The sequence below is a fragment of the Lepidochelys olivacea genome, assembly GCF_965140295.1.
Source record: "Lepidochelys olivacea isolate rLepOli2 genome assembly, chromosome: 1".
NCBI lineage: Eukaryota > Metazoa > Chordata > Testudines > Cheloniidae > Lepidochelys > Lepidochelys olivacea.
Window position 1 is genome coordinate 146,074,357 of NC_140411.1, and position 18,383 is coordinate 146,092,739.

Genomic DNA, 18,383 nt, shown 5'->3' on the forward strand with positions numbered 1-18,383 from the left:
ATTTTTCTCTTTTCTTGCTTTCCTTTGTTTATTTTCATAGTTAAACAGAAGTTTTAATATAGAAAAGTTTTAGATTCTCCAGCTGTTGTAAACTATTTTTGTTATCTCAGAATCATTAAATACAGACACTCTCTGAGAGCCAAATTCTCACCTCTCTCATATGCCATTTACTTCCAACAAAATAACTCCCATCAGAGTCACTATTGCATGGGTAAGGTGAGCAGGGGCCATGTCACGTCCTTTTAAAAGCACAGCAGCATTCATGCGAGTACTAAATACCAGCTCCCCTGCTTATTGTTTTTTAAAATTGACAGATTAAGTTATTCTGCCTCAGGTGAACAAGAGCAACCCAAGCAGGATCTGAATGATCTATGGTCAAAACCTCAGCTGTGACTTCTTACACTATCCCCTTGACACCTGCAGTTGTTTTTTTTTAAATCCCATGGGTTCTCTTAGCCTTGCTGCTAGTACAGTCGTGACATTGCCATTCTGTGTGTGTTGGATGACAATGAGTTAAGCCATATAATTGCCACATAGTAACCTGTGATTTAAAAAGGACCCTGGACTATTTCACATTATGAAGTATTCATTTCCCTGCTAAGATTTGTCAGTGTCAGTGATACCTATTATCAGCACACCACACCAGCATCATTGCACAGTCATATTTTCCTTAGACCACAATATTATTCAGACAGCTCTATCCCTGACTTGCCAGGGTCACATCATTCTCTCTCGGATGGTGGAAACAGCAGGAGATGCAAGGTAATGAGCCGGTAGTTGGATGCCCCTGAAGTTGGGTCGCTGCATGTTTTATATTCCCAAGTCAGTGTCCATGGAGACAGCAGAGCAGAACAACAATAGATGGACCTTAAAGAAATTAGCATGCTAGACAGTGAAAAATTGACAACTCTGGTAGAATTACAGACCTTGAATCACTGTTATCCTTTGCTCCCAGAAATTCCAGACCCTGGAATTCTCGGTCTGCAGCCTGGGTCACAAAGAGGAAGGAAAAATGTTCTCAAACTTTGCAGAGAAAGAGAAGTCTGTAAGTTTTAGGTCAACATAGACTCAGCTGATTATAGGGTCTTTGCCTGATATACAGTATGTAAACATTTGACTTCTAAAGTTTTAATAGTCTTTTAAGCAAAGATGGGCTGATTCAAACAGTGATCCAGGTGCCTCCAAAGTTAGAATTTTGGGACTCAGGTTTTCCTCTAGTATCCAAACAAACACGATGGCTTTCACAAAGCAAGGGTCTTCATATGTTGTAATACAACACCTACCCGATCCACGTTGGGGCATCTGGGCACTAGTGTAATATTAATAAAACTAATAAAAATGGTCTCTGCCCCCTACCCCTAATATTGTTATGTCCACAATAGCTTTTCTCCCTGTAGCATCCCCTTGTCTATTTACAATCTAAAATATTTGGCAGTGAATTAACACACAGGGAGGTGAGGTAACTTACCTGAGGTCATAGCAGAGCCAGGAACAGAACAGAACAGAGGTCTCCTGAGTCCCAGCCCAGTACCCTACCCACTGGATCACCCTGCCCCTCTTTCTTTGGAATAAAAGTCACCCTCCATAGGGCAGACTGAGAGACTGATATGATTATCTGACCCTTTGCAATTGCTATATCCCACTACCCCACTGATCTAGTGGGCAATGTCTTTGCTTGCCTATTTCAGTAAAAGTCAAAAGGAGAACAGGTGAGCAACATATTTTAACCTTAGGAAACTGGGTCACTTTCTATGTTTCCTAGATTAGCACCTGCCACACATTTATGGCATCTTACTGCTTAGAGTCTTCAACTCCACCCCCAACCCCGATTCTCTTTTCTGCCACCAGCTGCATTTTCAAAACAATCTGTTGGCAGAGTGAAGTGAATGATGCACGATACTGGATGAATGACTTCCTCTTGGGCTAGGCATATTTTGGCAAATATAAGACTGATTTTCCTCTCATTTACCCCAGAGTATATAAGGAGTAACTCAGCTAAAGATAGTGGGAACTGGTGATGTGAGAACAGAAGCACGCTGTATGTCATGTGGTATATTTGCATTTACTTTGCTGTTCCCGATCGTCACATTGCTCAGGTTTGAGGTTATCTCACACTTGTGAATTATATAGTCCAGCTTCACTTGAATTTAGTATTTTCTCTGCCAACCTAAAAAAAAGAGTGCTCTTTAGTTTTTGGGTTCTGTTTTTGCTCTCTGCTTTTGTTTTTATTATTATTATTGAGTGGCTGTCACAAATTCAGCTCCCTTGAAAGTAATGGAATTAGACTGTCAGCCAGTCTTTGCTTTAATGGATTGAGTCAGTGCTCTACATCTGTAGATTCTGTGCTTAGGAAATTCATCTTTCTGAAACTCTCCATGATTTTCAAGACAGCAGTTTGCATCAATGGCAGATGGACATAGCCAGGAAGTGGAATCCTTGGAATTGCAGCATGTTTGAGGAAAACAAGAAGCCTATCTACTTATGGAAAGTATAATAACCATGAAATATTAGCCCAAAATGAATGGACTTTTGTCTGCTCAGTATTTTAAGATTCGCAGGTACTTCTGTCACAGTTTCTGTTAAGTTCTGAAGCAAAAGTTTTGACAGAATGCATTTATAAAGACTCATTAATTTTGAAAACATTAGCCTAAGGTATTTGTTTTGAAGAACTTTTGTCATTGTCTATCTCTAAAAACTTATGTGGGTAATGAAAACAAAACCAAACATAACATGGTGAAAATGTAAGCAAGGATGACAGTAGGCCTGGCCTATGGCATCTTCAACACTGTGCAGATAAACTGACTAAGAAGGAGCACAAAGATCTGGAAGTCCAGTTTATGTAAATTAGCTTCATATCACACCAACAGAAAGATTAGGCAAATGTATTAAAAAGCCTTGGCACAAGAAGACACTACAGAAGTTAAAGTTGTTGATCCTCCAGTAACTGTAAGCTAGTTTTCCTCAGCTGAACTTTTTCCCAAGTCCTTTCTGTTCTATGGAAATGTTTCATGGCGTTAATATCCCTGTGTTCATTTAAATGGCAAATTCAGCACTGTAGTCAATTCACAATCTGTGTCCTGTCAAATACTTCACTCTTTCTGTTATCTGTAGAAGATTTCAGAACCATGTGTCCCATTAGAAAGACTAAAATGCCTTTTTCTCATTTGCTTTCCAACAAGGTTTGAATGGGTTCCAGACAATCACTAAGATGCCTGATTTCTGGCACAACTTGACCTACAGACACATTATCATCAATACTGACTGTCATAGGACAAGAATCACAGGAAAAGTCACTTTCTTCTAATGCTGAACAAGGAACTTTCTTAGAATTACATTAAAATACTATTAAGGTTGCAAAGGCAAAAGTTAGGCAATGCCTGAATTAATGCTTGAATCTGTATCCATAGGAAAAAAAGTCTAGTACTACAGTTTTTTGTCATTCTTTACTTCCCTTTTTCTGCTCAAGGGTAGGAGCTGCGACTTACTCCCAACGAGAGATCTGGGTAATGTTTGGTACAATCTCTAGCTCTGCGCATAGTTCTGCCTATCAGCCATTGGGTATTTGAATACCCATAACAGAAGATAAGCATGGGCAAGACATACACCCATGCAGGGGAATAAAGAGGCATTTCAATCCCCTGTAGGGGCCACATCATAGGTCATAGTGTGTGTGTGTGGGGGTGTTGACACCAGGGAGCACTACTACTCCTGAAATGGATCTTTACTGGCTCCCAGTGGAGCAGATTACTGTCATACCAGTGAAAAAGGTCCACAGTAATTATCTTCAATACACAGCAGTTTACTGAGATGGAATTACACAACCAGTAAAGGGTTATATCAAGCACCTAACTTCTATGTTCGACATTAAGAGCTATACATTAAGAGCTATACATTTTCCTTAATGAGTCTCTCTTTCACAGACATACACAAGCAGGCCCTGCGCTAGCCTCATGCAGTTCCTGCTTGGCAAAGAAGGTGGTTACCAGTTTTATAAACGGCTTCTTCTCTGCTTATCCATTCTTCTCAGCCCTCTGGTCTGTCTTGGATTCCCTCGAAGCAAGGCCTCGGTTGCCTTGAGACCCCTCTGCTTCACAGTCCTACTCAAGCCCAAGGAGCAGAGTTTTGGCTACTCTGTCTAGCAACTTTGCTTCATCAAGCATCAGTGAAGGAATCCCAACAGTAATTTAATTTGCTTGATTTTTACACTCTTTTTCCTCAAAGGAGTCACATCTTAAAAGCATGGCTAGTGGGCATGTGGTTACTAATTTTTACCTAATTAGTATTTTTAGAAGGGGCTTGAGGGGTGGTACCAAATGAAGATCACCCCATGTTTACTCATTCACTCTGGCTCTCTGCATGACGTTCCTTCTGTAAGGTCACTAGAACAAGGTCGACCTGTGCTCCATGCTGGAACTTTATACATGTGATATTTACTTTTACATGGGCCCATATTTGCCGACCAGTAGGTTCAATATCAATCGTACATGCAGACTTTGCCAGTTCTTTATCAAATTAAAGGGAACATGCCACCAGGATCCTCTGCAGCCATTCAGCCATATTGAAGTCATGTCAAGTTATGTTCTCATCATTCATTCAGTATGGCCACACCAATTTGGCACCATCCTAACAGGGGGGAGAACAGCCTCCTTGACTTCATCCCCACAAATGCACAAGCCAGCACAGATAAACCAGAATGGAAGGGAAATAATCTCTTATTGGTTTACTTTGCTAATTCTGACTCCGGAAGTCTTACCTCCCTCCCTGGCTTGGCCTTGGGGCAGTGAAGTTACTGCTGTTTCTTGTTGTGGGCTAAGAATTAAACTCTCAATCTAGCATTATGAAAAGAAATTGGGTACTACACAATCTTTTATCATATAAATACACTCAAATATATATATGAAAAAATAGTCCTGTGTGTCGTAGAGAGAGAGAGAACCTGAAATACAGCGCCTCATGCAAGACCTGAAGCCCAAACCATAGTCAGCAAAGACAGGCCACAATGTGAGTAGAAGTCAGGCCCTGTCATAAAGCAGATTCATAGATTCCTAGATACTAAGGTCAGAAGGGACCATTATGATCATCTAGTCCGACCTCCTGCACAATGCAGGCCACAGAATCTCACCCACCCACTCCTGCGAAAAACCTCTCACCTATGTCTGAGCTATTGAAGTCCTCAAATCGTGATTTAAAGACTTCAAGGAGCAGAGAATTGTCTGGTACATGAACTTAGCAAAGGTATGGCTAGTGTTGCTAAAACACAGGCATGCCTAAGAAGTACTAGGTACTGGGTATTTATGTAAACACATTCCTAGAGGATGGTACAGGAATACTTAGAGTTCTGAAGTAACAACAAACACATTCCTAGGGCAAGGTACAGGGACACCCTGACCTCAAGTAAGATAAAAATGGGCTGACAGAATAATGAATGGGGATGGTTTGTTTGATCCAGCAGGTACAAGGTGTAGGGTTGGTAACTAACCATGTCAGGAGTATAATATGTAACTTGCTTCTATCAATGTATAAAAGGGGAAGTCATAGGAGGGCCACCTTTGTCCAGCCTAGGGTGCAGCAGAGACTCCTGTTGCTGACTGAGATGATCCATTGTTGCAGGCAAACCTGTGTTAGAATTCTTGTAGCTCCTATGGGGCACTAGGACCATGCTTCATAGGCAATAAACCTGGCTGAGCACCTTCACCACCAAACCAACCCAGCAGTCTTTCTTTATGAGTAACTTCAAGGTCTTCTGAATTAGCAGGCTGCACTATCTGCTCATGCTGATAACTCCAGAGCTCCAAGAAGAGAAGCACTGAGCAGCTGTAACAGGTTAGCAGCCTGGACTGCGTTACCGCAGCAGCAACATTCCATCTGTCTACACTGTGAAATAAATGAGTAACTACCACTTTAAAAAGCAATGCATCCAGTTTTGGTTGGGAGTGTATATAGCTATTACCATTTGATATCACGGGCGCAACTCACAAGATGAAATATGTTCACATAAACAATGTGTTAAATAACTTAGGATAAGCTACAAATTCAAAAATGTAAAAAGGGTTAAATGGCTCAAATAATTTCCACTGCGACTAATTCTCCTAGTTTTAGCTGCCACCCGAAAAGGATTTTTCATAGACAATTAGGGAGGATAGCAGAAAAAAAGAAGAGAAAAGAAGGGACAGATCAACACAGATCATGCTTATTCCCTGATAGATTACCAGCTAATTATTTCTTAATTAGAAATGTGAGGTATTCCCCCCACCACCCCAAGAAAATCATGGATAAAATGATCAATTTCCATTTCACATGTTTTAGGAGTGCAATTTTGCAAGCTTTCAAAGCCAAGAAGATGTATTTAATGGGGTTTTTTGAGTAAGAGAATCCCCATGGTTCACCCTTTGCTCATACTAGTTGCTGATAGTGTGCTCATTGTAGGAATATCTTGCTTTAAATGAGTATGACAGGCTCTCATTTTGTTAGAAAGATTATAAAGCAAACACCATTAAGGACCATTGGCTGCAGAAAAGTGCTTGTGGTAAGCACTGTGTAGTAAAGCTCAACTTATTTTCTCTTTTATGTTTCCATGCTTTCATTTGGTTTCTTTTTCATTCATCTGTCTAGGTAAATCTCAAACACTGGTACGGAATAAATAACTCCGTGAAAATATGCCTTATAAATAACTAGCTCATCCAAATTTATCTAAGCTGTCCGCTCAACAGCTTTCAGGAGTTTATAGAACTTAATGTGATTGAGTGATGACTAGGCTACCCATATATTGCCATCTAATGGAGGCATTTTAAAGGAGGTGTTGACAACATTTATTATGAGTTATTCCCCATAAGTTTCCCAAAAGCTATTTTCTCTGCACTGAAATATATACAAGCTCTTCCTCCTTACTGAGTAAGTGAGTTCATTTCAGCATTAAAGTGTAGAGCTTGTACACTTAACGTTCTTAATATCCCCGACTGTCCTCCCTACCTCTTTTTCTAGATATATGAAAAGCCATTCAGTAATGAATTACAGTGCATGTTCTTCTGGAATCACCATGAGTTTGTTGTTTAAGCTAATGCGCTCGACATTCTCCTAGCAAAGTCTGTCTCATATGGAACACACGGACTGTAACATTGGTTAAGTTAGCATGATGCTGTATAATCTGTGCATATTCTGTGGTGCCTTTTGATGCCATTAATAATCTGACTTTACTGTGTGTCTAAATTAAGGTATTGTATTTGTTAGAGATAGGGAAAAGTAATCTTGAGAAATTTGTGTTTGATCATACAATAAAAAGTGAAGACTGAGAGATGGCAAAGGCTTCCCGTGCATTGGGTAGTCACTACTTTGAAACTGGAAATTCACTAATACAGTATGAATGGATCCACGGCAGCTTTTCTACCAGTGCCTGCATTAAATGAAGACATGCCTCTCTCAACAACAATGTAATTATACCACATCATATGTCTGCATAGGAAAACACGGGGTTTATTATGCCAGATCAACCTATTGGGGGTCCAAACTGATCTGAGATAGAAATCTCTCAGGCCATGACTTAATATCTCAGCTTCATATCTATGCCACTAAACAGATTTGTGATACGAAGAATACAGAGTACATTTATATTAATTAGGGGAAAATGGTGTAACAGTATTATATTTGTGACAAATTAACGCAAGTCAGGAAATCCATGCTAAGGTGTATTCAGTGGTGTGTGATGGTACACAGCACACTATATTTTATACTCCATCGGTGTCCTTTAAGACCACAGTAATAAAGACACATTCTGATAAACTGTATAAGGATTAATAGCCTTTATTTGGGATTTCCTCACTTTTCCCAGTGTATGTAACTAATTTAGGCCCCTAATCTGCAAATGACTCTTCATCACTGTAACCTGCACCTTTATGGACCCCCACTGAAAGCAATTGCAGGTTCAAGGCTTTAGGGTGAAATTCTCCTGTGCCAAGAGTTTCAGAAATGGGTACTGGAAACATGGGCCCCAAAATAAGTGGCTTGATTTTTCACAAGCGCAGAGTCACTGAAATCAATGGGAGCTGTTGAGTGATCAGCGCTTCTGAAAAATCAGGCCTCTTAGTTTGGTGACTAAATATAAATTTTGGAGACTAGCTTTAGCCACCCATATTTGAAAGTCTTGTCCTGAGTCTGCTGAGAACCCATACAAGGCTCTTCCCATAACTGCTGCCTTTAACATGGACTTAAATGAAGTGAAGAGCCTTATCTGAGCTCTCTGCATGTGGGAGAATTTCAACTTTAGTAACTTTTCTGGAGAGATCCTCTGCCATTTCCCTCCATTTCCCCCTTCCTTAAAAGGCTCAGAGGTTACAGGGACTCTCAATTTGATCACAGTGGGCTAGATGCAGGTCCCTGTGGAATAATACCACTTTACTGCTCCACCTTTCTCCTGCCTTGGGGGATGCACTTTTTCTGGAGAGTTTTCATAAATATAAAGGGAAGGGTAAACACCTTTAAATCCCTCCTGGCCAGAGGCAAAACCCTTTCACATGTAAAGGGTTAAGAAGCTAAGAGAACCTCACTGGCACCTGACCAAAATGACCAATGAGGAGACAAGATACTTTCAGAGCAGGAATTTAGGTCAGAACTCCTGTAAAGAGTTAATAAGCAATCTAGCTAGATATGCATTAGATTCTGTTTTGTTTAAATGGCTGATAAAATAAGTTGTGCTGAATGGAATGTACATTCCTGTTTTTGTGTCTTTTTGTAACTTAAGGTTTTGCTGAGAGGGATTCTCTAATGTTTTGAATCTGATTACCCTGTAAGGTATTTACCATCCTGATTTTACAGAGGTGATTCTTTTACTTTTTTCTTCAATTAAAATTCTTCTTTTAAGAACCTGATTGCTTTTTCATTGTTCTTAAGATCCAAGGGTTTGGGTCTGTGTTCACCTATGCAAATAGGCGAGGATTTTTATCAAGCCTTCCCCAGGAAAGGGGGTGTAGTGCTTGGGAGGATATCTTGGGGGGGAGACATTTCCAAGTGGGCACTTCCCCGTTCTTTGTGTAACACTTTGGTGGTGGCAGTGTTTAACCTAAGCTGGTAAGAATAAGCTTAGGGGGGTCTTTCATGTAGGTCCCCACATCTGTACCCTCGAGTTCAGAGTGGGGAAGGAACCTTGACAAGAGTAACATCCTGTTTTCCAAAAGCTGACCTGCCGACACAAGCAATAAACGTAAACTTCATGCACAGCAGCTGACTGGATGGCCCTTAACATTTAAAAAATAAAATTACTGCAAGTGCCTTTGCCTTTTAAATTCACCATAAAAAGGCATAAACCCCAGGGTGTCCAACTGTTTCATGCGTGTAGAGCTCCAATTCAGTCCCTACAAAGGTGTTTTGCACCTACACTGATGCAGCTGAAAATACCATATGGGTAGAAATGGAGTACCATGGTGACTGGCAGAGTATTGATAAAATCTTCCCCTCTTTTGTGCTCTTTTGTAACTGTTCGGAAGTATTTCATCACGGTGTAGTATGCCTTAGTGAATTTGTGGATCATTGACACACCTGCATCAGGTATTAATGAGATAATATTACTAGAACTTGTACAAATGGAAATTATAGGTCCATTGAAATCAATACAACTGCACACAGCATGCTACAGGTTCCACAAGAAAGAGTTCAAGCTTAAAGAAAAAAAAAAGGGGGGGAACAGAAAGTAATCAGTTGCTGCTAATGAAGATTATAGTACAGTTTTTCAGTGCTACCTTTAATTCTTGTTTAGTGCTAAGAAATCACCATAATAAGAGTGATAAGAGAAATGTCAGAGAAAGCTACTTTTCCAGCAATAACTCAGTTATTTGATATTTTTTTAAGATACCAAAGCAATTAGTCTAATAATAGATTAAAGACCTGCAAAAACTCTCATTCTCTCTCTCTCTTTTTGTACCAAAAAAAAAACAAACAAAAACTAATTTCCTAAGTGATATTAGGAAAATATAAAAATGGGCCACACTTCTTCCTGTCCCCACTAACTACAAACCAGTCACACTGAGTTTTATTCACTTTTGCAAAAATTTGTTCCTAATTTGAACCATTTTGCCTGATTAAAAACTCATGAACCAGAATTTAGTCCTGCAGCCAGTTTTAAATTCAGATTAGAGACCTCTCCCAAGGGTGTTTATATTTAAAAACATTGGCATGAGATAAATAAGGCGGGGGTATATTAATCACATTATTAGAAGGTGCCTCTTTCTCCCCCATTCCGGTCCAGCTGGTGTCAGGATTACTCACTCTCCCCCCAAGCAGAGCCAGCACAAGGCCTGACACAGCTGAGGGTGCGCCAAGACTGCTGTCTTGCTCCACTGCAAAAGAGGCTGGGAAGAGGTGGGGCCATGGCAAATGGACTGTCCGCACAGGGGTGGACAGCAGGCTGTATAATCCTGCACATCAGATTAAATGCCTCAGTTTGTCTCTGAGGGTATGTGCATGCTGCAAAAAAAAATCCCCTGTGGCAGCGAGTCTCAGAGCCCAGGTCACCTGACTTGGTTTTGTGCTACTGGGCTAAAAATAGCAGTGCAGATGTTCCCACTTGAGCTGGACCCCGGGCTCTGAAACCCACTCCTCTTGCTGGGTTTCAGAGCCCAGTTTCCAGCATAAGCACAAATGTCTACGCTGTTGTTTTTAGCCTCAGTGTGAGCCTGATACAGTTGACCAGGGCTCTGAGACTACAGCTGTGGGGTTTTTGTTTGTTTTTTTGCAGTGCAGGCATACCCTAAGTGACGTTTTCAGTTTTCTTAGACAGATGCTAACAAAAGCCATGCTGAATGTTATTATTTTTCAGTACTCAAACATGTATTAGGTTCTTTGCAAGATTGGGTATTTTCATGGGTGTGTTAACAGTCAGTGAAGGGTCATGCAAAACACCAGTGTTTTTATCCCTTTGAGAAACCCTTGTGGGGAGCTGCTCTGCCCTGTTGAACAGCTATTGCATAGTGCCCTAGACCTTGCAGGTTAAGAGCCAAATTCTCTAGCTGGGTGACAGCTGTTTGGGCACCACTGAGGGCCAGCTCCAAATGCCTTGCAGAGAACGAACTTGGCATAGGAGAACTCAACCTGTTGATCTGTGCTATAGCTGGTACTCGCACCTTTGTCTCTCCTTCTTGTCACCGAGGGGATGGCAATCATCCACCGTTGCAAGATGCATTAAGGACCCCTAAACCTATGGCAGAACTTTGAGCTGCCTGACAGCAGCTCAAAGAGCAATTTGGGAGCAGGGCTGGAATGAATTCACTCCTAAGGGTCTGTTTCTGCAACGCTCTCGTTGCCGTCAGTAGGGCCAGGCCTGGTCTTAACATTTTATATGTAGTCAGTAAAGTTTGTAATGTGCTTGGGGACCCTTTTGGAGAAAGGCACCTGTCATGTTAGGAGCAGAGCATTTGACTTTACTTGGAAAGAGGTAGGAAAGGTCACAAGAAAGCTACTATCTTGGAGAGGTTTTTTAATTTTGATTTTGTCAAAAACAAAAACAAAAAACAAAAAAGGCCTACAGTCACTGGAGTGCACAGATCTCCCTTCTCCCCCCAAAATCAAGGCCATAGTCCTATAATGCAAATAACACCAACAAAATCCTCCCTGATGGGGGTGGATGGTGCAATAGGTTAACTAAATAACCTTTTCTCTGGATATTTGTATTGTAATCTCCACTCCCCTCCCCACAGATGGAAATAAGATTAACATTCTCTTCCTAGTCCCAAATGGATTTGGTGCATGTCACAAAAACCTCCACAGAATTTGCAGTCTTTGCTCTAGAAAGGGCCAGGATTGGGAAAATAAAGGGATTTTAGATTGGAAAAGAAGAGCATTGGTAATGACAAATGTGAAATCTTCCATGCAGCCATGTTGGCAATAACTAGTACTAATGATTCTTTCCTTTAGTTAATATCAAATTCAATATGCAAAGCAAAATAATTGATAATCCATTGTAAATATTGGAGACTGAAGAGAAAAAATACAACAGAAACGGGCCTAACATGGGTTTTCCTGTTTCCTGTTTCTAAAAAGTACACAGGCATTACATACAGGATATTCCTAATGTGAACTCTCCATCATTCAATAGCCTCTTATCCCCCTCAGTCATAAATTGCATAAACTGGGTTATATTATAAACAAGAAATAAGTTTATTAATGACAAAAGGTGGATTTTAAGTGGTTAAAGAAATAGCAAACAGAACAAAGCAGATTATTAAGCAAAGAAAACCAAACACGCAAACTAAGCTTGTTTCACTAAAGAAATTGGTTACAAATAGTAATTTCTCACTCTAGATATTCTTGCAGGCAGATTACAGAAAGTCTGGAAAGACAGCTGCACTGGTCTCCAGCTTGAGACCTCAGTATTGTTACTCACAAACTAGGTGCCCTTCCAGCTTGGGCTCAACCCTTCTCCCCCCAGTTCAGTTCTTGCTTCCAGGTGTTTTTCAGTGTCTCTTTGGTGAGGAGGCAGAGGAGAACCTCGATGATGTCACTCCCCTGCCTTATATAGCTCTTGTGTATGGTGGGAACCCTTTGTCTCCCAGTGGAAGAACACTGGCATTCCAAGGGGTGGGTTCGGTACCAGGTGACTCAGACCCATGTCTCTGCAGCACTGTGGCAGCTATTACTCCTAGGCTGTCTCCAGCATCCACAGGAAGACTAAGCTCTTTTACAGTCAATTGTCTTCGCCAGTGGGCCATTAGCACTGTCTGGCTTTTCCATTGTTTTACCTGAAGGGCTGGTTGGGGGTGACACCCAAAGTAACACATCTGAAATACAGATACATAGATAATATTCCTAACTTCAGGTACAGAAATGATACAGGCATACAAATTAGATAGTCACATTCGGTAAATCATAACCTTTTCCATGATATCTCACTTGAGCCATCTTGCATAAAGTATATCTCAGTTTTGTCATATTCATATAATAAACATATTTTCATAAAGACTATAGAGTGAAATGTCACACTCACCTCTTCGAGTTTGTGATGTCATTTTACAACTTTTACACCTGCCCTACGCTTCTATATCTGTCTCTATGAATAGCATGAGCATGTTGATACAGGGGCGGGGATATGAGGGCTGACAACTTCCTGAATGGCCAATCCATTGCTCCACTGGCAGCTAAGTCATTGGGGCAGGCTTCATTCCATGTTTTTAATAGGTAGGATGAATCACCTAGGCTGGAGTGACAGAACAAGAGGTATTTCAATTTAGTATAGTTTTCTCCTTTTAAAATGTTCTAATCTAGCATGGCACATAAGCAACAAACTGTCACATTTGCCATTTTCTTTAAAAATGGATTTTTATAATCTTAAATTCCACCTGCTAAATCTCAAACAAAGTAGACTTGAGCAAGGTGTTTGTGTGTCAATTCTCTTTACTTTAGTGACCAAACACCACCAAGATCCTGGGAAATAATGTTTCTTAAAGGCAAAGCTGTCGAAACATGAGAAGCGTCTGTAGAAAATGAACCACTCATTCAATTATGAAACATGGAGAAGAATTAAGGCGAGAATACAGTTTGTAGACCAGATACAGCGTTCCTCAGAGATCATACAATAGGTATTGGCCATCTAATCACTGGCCATCATTAATGGAGTGAGTAAAAGATTGTGAATAAGTGCTTTCTATAAACAGGAGCTTGGGGGAGGAGGGTAAGAATGACTTCAAGAATAGAAATAAATGAGCTGCTGCTCATAGGCTGAAGAGAGTAAGAATCAGTTTGCTAGTGCTGCAACAAATGCAAGAGCAACTGATATTTTTATATACTGTATAAAACTAATCACCACTATTTCTTTACCCCCTTAGTAATTGTATGCTTTTAACAGTCATTAATTCTGCAAGTACCAGGGGAATATATATTTCCTTGAAGATCTGATCTATGTAACAAAGTACTAAGGAGAACATCTTGCAGATACTGTTATAGAGACGCGTTCTTTAGTCTATAAAGGTGGGAGGGATAGCTCCAGGGTTTGAGCATTGGCCTGCTAAACCCAGGATTGTGAGTTCAATCCTTCAGGGGGCCATTTAGGGATCTGGGGCAAAAATTGGGGATTGGTCTTGCTTTGAGCAGGGGTTGGACTTGATGACCTCCTGAGGTCCCTTCCAACCCTGATATTCTATGATTCTGTCCTCCATGACAACTACAGTATATGATTTTACAGATTTTATGGGCATAAGGGACCACTGTGATCATCTAATCTGACATCCTGTATAACACAGGCCACAGAACTTCCCTGAATTAATTCCTGTTTGAACTAGACCATATCTTTGGGAAAAACACCTGATCTGGATTTAAAATATGCCAGTGATAGAGAATCCTCCACAATCCTTGGTAAACTGTTTCAATGGTTAATTTCCCTCATTGTTAAAATTTGTCCCTTATTTCTAGTCTTAATTTATCTACCTTCTATTTCCAGCCATTATACCTTTGTCTGCTAGATTGAAGAGCCTTCTATGATTGGATATCTATTCCCCATGTAGGTATGTAAAAACTGTGATAAAGTCACTGGCTATTTGATCAGTAAATACATTGAGCTCCTTCAGTCTATCGCTGTAAGACACATTTTCCAGTCCTTACTCACTCTTTTCCCTGAACCCTCTCCACTTTTTTTCAACATCCTCCTTGAATTGTGAATACCAGAATCTAACACAGTATTCCAGTAGCAGTTGCATCAGTGCCAAATACAGAGGTAATATAACCTCCCTACTTCTACATTATATTCCTCTGTATATACTGTACATCCAAGGACTGCATTAGCCCTTTTTGACTGTATTGTAGTGGGAGCCCCTATTCAGCTGATTGTCCTCCAGGACTCCTTTCAGGGTCACTGAAGGAATGCCTACTTCTTTGTTCCTAGATGTATACATTTACATTCTGCCATATTGAAACACAAATTGTCAAGTGTTCTAGAGAGCTCAGTATCAGTCACCTATCCTCTTCATTATTTACCTCTCCTCCAATCTTTGCACTATCCGAATTCTTAATCAGTGATGATTTTATGTTTTCTTCCATGTCATTGATAAACATATTAAATAGTGTAGGGCAAGAATCCATTTCTTTGGGACTCCACAAGAAACACACCTGTTCAGTGATGATTCCCGATTTATTATTACATTTTGAGACCTATCAATTTAATCCATTTAATGTGTGTCATGTTGATTTGGTATTTCTCTAGTTTATTAATGAAAATGACATATGGTGCAAAGGAAGAAGTCTAAATATATTACATATATACTATTATTTTTATCAACCAAAACTTGTAATGCATTAAAAAAAAGATATCAAGTTATTTTGACAGGCTCTATCTTCCATGTTGATTGGCATTAACTATATTTCCCTCCTTTTATTAATCAAATCCCTCTCAGCTGTTCCATTATTTTGTCCAGGATCGATGCCAGACTGACAGGTCTATTATTGCTTGGGTCAACCCATGTATCCTTTTTAAATACTGGTACAACATTATCTTATTTCCAGTCTTCTGAAACTTCCCCAGTGCACCAAGTTTTATTGAAAATCAACATTAATGGTCCAGAAAGATCCTTGGCCAGCTTTTTAGATGCCAGTTATATGGACTGCTGATTTTAAAATGTCAAGTTAGTCATTGATGTTTACCATCTTCCTTAGTTGCTGTTGGAACGGAAACTACTTTATCATCATCATACGATATGACTACATCATCTGGATCATTTCCCAAATAAAGAAGAGAAATATTCATTGAACACTTCTGGCTTTTCTGCATTATTATTGATAATTCTATCATTTTCATCTAGTAGTGGACCAATACTATTGTTAGGATTCTTTTTGGTCCTAATATACTTAAAAAAACTCCTTATTGTCCTTAACTCCACTGGCGAAGAGATTTCTCCTTTTGCTTTTTTGATTCCCTGATCAATTTTCTACAATACCTAACTTCTGATTTATTTAATTACTTCCCCTTTTTCCCATTAGCTGTATATATATATATATATATATATATATATAGAGAGAGAGAGAGAGAGAGAGAAAGAGAGAGCACTGCTTTCTCTTCCTCACTAAGCCAGGTGCCAGGTTGCTTTTTAAATCAGGGTGGCATTCACTCCTGATTGTGGATTTTTGGGCATCTAGTTGAATGTTCTTAAACAATTATCATTCACCTTTTTCTATTTATATTCTTTATCCCATCTGATTTGGCTCATAATTTTTTACAGGTTTGTGAAATTGACCCTTTTAAAGAACCAAGGATATTTATTACTGGTTTGAACTTTATATTTGTTTGACTAGGCAGAGAGAATAGTCAAGTCATGGTCACTAGTACCTAAGCTTCCACTAATTTTTGGTTCTCTGATCAATTCATCTTTATCTGCCAAGATGAAGTCTAAAATACAATTCCTCTGTGTTGGATGCAACACTTCTTCAGTTAGGGAGTTGTCATCTATAATACTTAGAAGTTCTGAGGACATTTTACTACTGGCAGCATGAGACAGCCAGTATTTGTCACTTAGATTGAAGTCCCCCATGATAATGCAGCTTGTTTCCCCCTACATATTATAGACAGGGTCTTAAAGAACTGGTCATTTTGCACCATTGACATTCTTCCTTGTCTTTCTCAAACCATCTGTATACTAAGTTGATCTGTGAGGGTAACACATAATGGGAAGAGAAAGTCTAGGTGAACAACAGTAGATATCAGGCCACTCATAGAATGGCCCATCAGCTGTAGAATATTATCCTTTAGAGCAGTGGGGGGCAATCTGTGGCCCATCAGGGTAATCTGATTGCGGGTCATGAGACATTTTACTGACGTTGACAGTCTGCAGGCATGGCCCCCTGCAGCTCCCAGTGGTTGCGGTTTGCCGTTTCTGGCCAATGGGAGCTGCGGGAAGCAGCACGGGCGGCCAGGACGTGATGGTTGCCGCTTTCCAAAGCTCCCATTGGCTGGGAATGGCGAACCACGGCCATTGGGAGCTGTGGAGGGCTGTGCCAGCAGACGATCAATGTCAGTAAAATGTCTCAACCTGTTCCTCCCCATTTGTCAAAATCAAATCCAGAAAGGCCTCTCCCCTAGTAGCTTTCTCCACCTTCTAAAATAAAAAATTGTCTCCAATACATTCCAAGAACTTGTTGCATAATCTGTGCCCTGCCGTGTTATTTTCCCAACAGATGTCTGAGTAGTTGAAGTCCCTCATCACCACCAAATGCTGTGCTTTGGATGATTTTGTTAGCTGTATAAAAAAAGCCGCATCCACCTCTTCGTCTTTGTTAGGTGGTCTATAGTAGACCCCTATCATGACATCACCCTGGTTTTTTACCCCCTTTATCCTTACCCAGAGACTTTCAACAAGTCTGTCTCCTACTTCCATCTCAACCTCAGCCAAGTATATACATTTTTAATATATAAAGTAACACCTTCTCCTTTTTTCCCCTACTGTCCTTTCTGAGCAAGCTGTACCCTTCTGTACCAATATTCCAGTCATGCATATTATCCCACCAAGTCTCTGTGATGCCAGCTATGTCACAGCTATGTTTATTTATTAGCATTTTGAGTTCTTCCTGCTTATTCCCCAAACTTCTCGCATTAGTATACAGACATCTAAGATATTGATTTGATTCCCCACCCCACAATTCTGTCTTGTGTCTCCTTTATCCCTGATATAACAACCCATGCTCCCCCAAAATTCCAACCCTTCTACCAGGTCTCCATGTTTTTGAGTTAGCTGTGGGCTTTGGTCACCCGCCCCCTTCGAACCCAGTTCAAAGCCCTCCTCACTAGGTTAGTCAGGCTGTATCCAAATATGCTTTTCACCCTCCTCGATAGGTGGACCCCATCTCTGCTTAGCAACCCTTCTTCCTGGAACAGCATTCTGTGGTCAAGGAAGCTGAAGCTCTCCTGGCAAAACCATCCTTGCATCCAGGCATTCACCTCCAGGATGCATCTCTCTGCCCGGGCCCCTACCCTTTACCGAAGGATCAAACCTGCACTCCCAACTCCTTCACCCTTACTCCCAGAGCCCTGTAGTCACTTCTGATCTTCTGAGGGTCATGCCTTGCAGTATCATTAGTGCCCACATGGATGAGTAGCATGGGGTAGTAGTCAGAAGGCCCGATGATCCTCGACAATCCCTCCACAACTTCTCAGATACAGGCCCCTGGCAGGCAGCATACCTCCCGGGCTGCCATGTCAGGGTGACAGATGGGTGCCTCTGTCCCCCTCAGAAGACAGTCACCAACCACCACTACCCTACATTTTCTCCTGGGAGTGGTGGCTGTGATCCTCCCAGCCTTGGGGGTACATGACTTCTCCTCCTCCACCTTTCAGGGTGATTCCTCATATCTCACTGCCAGGGCAGCATGACAATTTTCCATCACCATGGTGGGTGGGTTGGGAGTAGGGGTGGAGCACTGCC